Source organism: Oryza glaberrima, chromosome 1 (assembly GCF_000147395.1).
Source record: "Oryza glaberrima chromosome 1, OglaRS2, whole genome shotgun sequence".
NCBI classification, from domain to species: Eukaryota; Viridiplantae; Streptophyta; class Magnoliopsida; order Poales; family Poaceae; genus Oryza; species Oryza glaberrima.
In genome coordinates, this window is record NC_068326.1 from 10,234,445 (window position 1) to 10,239,416 (window position 4,972).

At 40.0% G+C, this 4,972-nt stretch overlaps 1 pseudogene; it reads right to left on the reverse strand.

The window, feature by feature from the left end:
- Positions 1–596: 596 nt before the first annotated feature.
- On the reverse strand, positions 597–1,941 carry LOC127759830 (uncharacterized; annotated as a pseudogene).
- Positions 1,942–4,972: the final 3,031 nt, after the last annotated feature.

Sequence of the window (4,972 nt, forward strand, 5' to 3'; positions counted from 1 at the left end):
TTTAAAGTTTCTTCATATAAAAACAAAATAAGCTTTTTCATAAGAATTAACAATTGACTAACGGAAAACGTATGGAAGAAGATAAAAATAAAATTCGAAGGCATATACAAGAATTAACAGAACTCAAAGCTTTAAAAAAAATGACAATTAAGTTTAAGAAATACACATGCAATTTTCTCAAGCTGAATTGCAGGAACTCATGGAGGAACGGCAGAACTTACGCTCGCCTGACGCTAGACCCAGTCAGTATTCAGTAGTAAGGCCTTGTTTAGATCAAAAACTTAACACATGAGCTATTAAATATGAAAAAAAAATCAATTGCACAGTTTGCATATAAATTGTGAGACGAATTTTTTGAGTCTAATTATTCCATGATTTAAAAATGTGATGCTACAGTAAACATTTTCTGATGGCGGATTAATTAGGCTTAATAAATTTATCTCGCAGTTTACAGGCGGAATCTGTAATTTATTTTATATTAGTCTATGTTTAATACTTTAAATGTGTATTTGTATACTTAAAAACTTTTAAAAAAACTAAACACACCCTAAGTTTAGTATTATTTATTTAACATTACTGCAACCATCCCCTATTGATCAGATATGCTTTCTCGGGACTTTAAGATGGCCATCCTGCCTTTGTTTTTTTTCTTCTCTGAAGAACACAGACAGGAATCCATCGAGTGGTATAGAATAGTGCAATAATCAATTGGTAGTCTGGTACTATAGAATAATGCAATAATCAGATCCGTTTGATATACCTCCAGCCTCTAGTCCTATCTCTCTTAAAACTGAAGTCGCATTTTCAACGGAATGGCTAAATTCAACTCTCCAAATACCTATATAGCCAGCTCTCCAATTAATTTAGCAAGTCAAACTCATAATTCATTCCAACAGCCTCTCTATCTGTACTCTTCATTATAAGTCTATGACATGTGGGTCAGTCTCTCCTCGTTCCTCCCTTTCTCCTTCCTCCCAATCACTTCTCCATGGCTTATCATCAATCCCAAATCAAATCCTTTGCAACAGCGAAGAGGAGGAGCTGCTTGGTGTTGGCTGCTGGAGCGGCGGCGCCGGCTGGGTGGTGCGGCTCGCCGCACTCATCGTCGTCGTCGCCGTCGGTGGAGGTCGACGCCACGGCGACCGGGGCCGCTAGCGTCGTGGTGGAGGTGGAGGACGGCACGCGGCGAAGCGCCGGGGCCGGCGCGTCTGTCGTTGTTTCGACGGCGGCTGCTGCCGCGTCGGAGTTGCACAGGAGCTGGTCGGCGACGGTCAGCGGCGTGCTGCCAACAAACTTGTTGATGACGAGCGTCGAGCGGTGCATCTTGGCCGTGTTGGGCGTCTGCGGCTGCGTGCTCACCTTGGCCGCGTGGGCATCTGCGGATCTGCTCCTCGCCGGAAAGGAAGAAGACGCCGACGGATGTGGCCGGGAGCGGAGGCGGCAGTGCTGGATGTAGTGGTGACGCTTCCGCCGGGGGAGCCAGCTCGATCCTGAGCAGCGGCCGGCGAGCAGGAGGCCGCGGGTGACGCTCCTCGTCGTGCTGCCCCACCGCCGCATCCTCCTTCACGCTCTCAACTGTGACGCAGGTAGCGCGGGGAGAGATAAGCCTCTTCGGCGTGGGGCCCACCAATGCAGAGGCAACTTGGGCTGGCCAAGTTTGGCATGGAGGAGATGAATTTGGCTAGTCATTTGGCTTAGCCATTCTAGTAGAAGAGATTGTTGGAATGAACTTTTTTGTTAAAATGGCTAAAATTTAGCTTAGAGAGTCTCTTGGAGATGCTCTAAATGATTTCAGCTTCACCCAAACCTAGAGTGGAGCTGGCTAAAATGCTCTTTAAAAAGATATTCCCTTCGTCCTATTTTGCAACCATGAGTTTACGTGTCTAACTTTAATCGTCTGTCTTATTTAATTTTTTTATAATTAGTATTTTGTTGTTATAAGATGATAAAACATGAATAGTACTTTATGCGTGACTTATGTTTTTAAATTTTTTCAAAAAAAATTCAAATAAGATGGACGATCAAAATTAGGCACGAAAAGTCATGGCTACACTTAAAATGGGACAGAGGGAGCAAGCTAGAGAAGTAGAACTATAGTTAGTCAGCTCCATGGCTGCACTCCAGATCCAATTTCTAAAGTTAAATTTAAGAGTTAGCACTACCAAGTGGCCACTGGGTATATCGGTGTTTGAACTTTGTCACTTTTGCCACCATTTTCTCAAGCTTGGCATTATAAAATCAAGCAAATTATGTTGGTGCTTCATAAATTTGTTAGTAGTTGATGTAATTTAGTGTATACACTTTCTAAAATGCATGGATGTCAGGATTGAAATTTGTCAGATTATTGGTGTGGATAATTAACCTCTATGCCTGAAATATAATCTCCTCCATTGCAAATTGATCATTATATATATTATATATGTTTATACACCAATACTAAGCATAATTTAAATTGCATCAATCAAGACACCATGCACAAATTCTACCACAATACGCGCATCGATTAAAATGCCATGCCAATTGCATCCTAGCATACACACATTCTCCCATACTACATTAATTGTATTTTGATAAAATTCATGTTCATGAAATTATATGATGATCAATTTAAAAAATTTTAAATTCCATTATATGATAATCAATTTGTAAAGGAGGAATTACTATTTCCCGTATTTCATAATACAAGCCTGCAAGGCGCAAATGTATACATGCAATTAATAAGCACCTTTCTCTTCTTTTAATTCATTTTTTAAATATTACATCTAAAGATATCAGTCCAATTGAATGCATGGATTGTACTCTCTCCTTCCCAAAATAATCATCATATATGTTTATACACCAAGACTAAGCATAATTTAAATCACATCAATCAAGACACCATGCACACATTCCCCCACAATATATGCATCAATCAAAACACCATGCCAATTACGTCAGCATGCACTCATTCTCCCATACTGTATTAATTGTATTCTGATAAAATCCATGTCCATATGGTTATATAACGATCAATTTGAGAAATTTTGAATTACATTACATGATGATCAATTTGGGAAGGAGGGAGTATTTATTTAAGTGGTCCAAACAATAATAATTATTTTTTTGGTGTTTGCTTTAGTGATGGTTGTATAAGATGAGGAATATAGCCGGTATACATGATCTTTTTTTATCTAAGCAGGGATCAAACATATGTTAAACATGAAGAATTCATTATTCATTTCAGGTCCATACACTATAAACAAGTCCTAAGGTGGGTTTGAATTGCCAATTCGGACTAGCTAATTTGCATCATGAAAATCAAGACAGACCATTAAGTGAATGATTAATAAGTATTAATTATTTTGAACTTAAAAAAATAATTTAGGAAATGCACGGTGTAGTAATTTAGGAAACGTGCTCTCTGAAAAGATGAAGTTGCTCAGCCAAGTTGCTGAATCAAACTCTTCGGCTCTTCGCTGTTTTTCTTTCCTATACTGAAGGTCTGAAGATCGATCCCAAAGTTGTGCTTTTGCTGCTGACTATTTTGAATTTTGGATCCAACCCAGGGAAGCCGTTTGTGGTCCAGCCGACCGGCCGTTTGTGGTCCTGCTGCTTCACCATCGACTCTTGATCCTCATCATAACATTCAGATAATTCAGATTCAGGTCTCCGAGTTCGTAACTACTTTTCTGTCAATCTGCCTACTACACTCAACACTGGGTCCCAACACAGGACATAGATGAGGTGCCCATACTTAAGGTCATGTTCCAAAGAGCTAATTGACCTCAAGTAATCCTCGTTTTTTACTAGCAGGTTTTTCAATTTGTTAAATGATATGTGCGAAAACTTTTATATAGAAAGTGATTTAACAACCAAATAAATTAATTTTTCAAAGTTTTAATAATTAATACTCAATTAATCGTATGTTAATTATGTTTTTTTATTTTACGTGCAGCTAATTGGATGCACATCCTCTGCAGTATTGCTGATGCAGTAACAATGGCTGACATGTGGGCTCGGACCCATACGTTAGTGTCTGCTACTGTACTAGTAGTACTGCAGACAATCCCCACTGCAACTAATTAGCCAAAATTATTATCATTTAATCACTCTTTAGCTGAGGTGTTTAATGATACCTCTTTGTTTGCGAGGCGCACGTGTATAGAAGAACTCGGCACGGGCGAGAATGCAGCAGAGCGGCAGCAGGAACAAGTACGGCTTCCTTCCATGCATAGGTGGTGGTACAAGAGTACACTGTATACTCCTGACTCTGTCAGGTGGTCTCGCCTTTCTCTGTTTCTCACTGTGTTCTTGTTTGTCCTGTATCTGTGGCCATGCCGGCAGTTAAAAATTTCTTTCATCACCAAAGAATGTTGTGAACAAAAATTCATTTTACTATACAATTATTGTCTAAAATATGTGACGAGGACATCACTTCATCGGATACGCACATAACTTCACACGTTACAACGATAATTCCAAGTCCAAGTCCAGTTCGGCCTCCGGAGTCAGCATTGACTTCAAATGGACCTAGCGCATTTGTGCCAACTTCGATTTGGGTGATCTTGGACTTCGTGGAAAGCGTATCTCACTACCTTTCAAACGCATTTGGTCTCATGTCCAAATTCATCTCGAGTCAACGGGAATCGCCAAAACAAGACAGTGTTGTTGCTGAAACCGAACTTGGGTCTTAGGCCTTGTAATAGACTAGGCCCATCTCGGAAGTGTCTCCCTCCACCTCCATGAATTAGCACTTAACCCTAGCTTTATTTTCCTCTATAAATAGCTTTGTACATCCTCAAAAACATTTGGGTTTTGTTTAGTTGAATTTTGCCAAGTGCCATTCACCTTGTCTCTAGTCCTCGCTTGATTAGTCGGCGACTATTGATTTAGAGCCCCCAATAGTTGGTGTGTTGATTTGCCGGATCGATTAGATCTACCACTTCAATCGCAACTATTTCTTTGTGCTTAATCACCTATTCGCAATATTTAG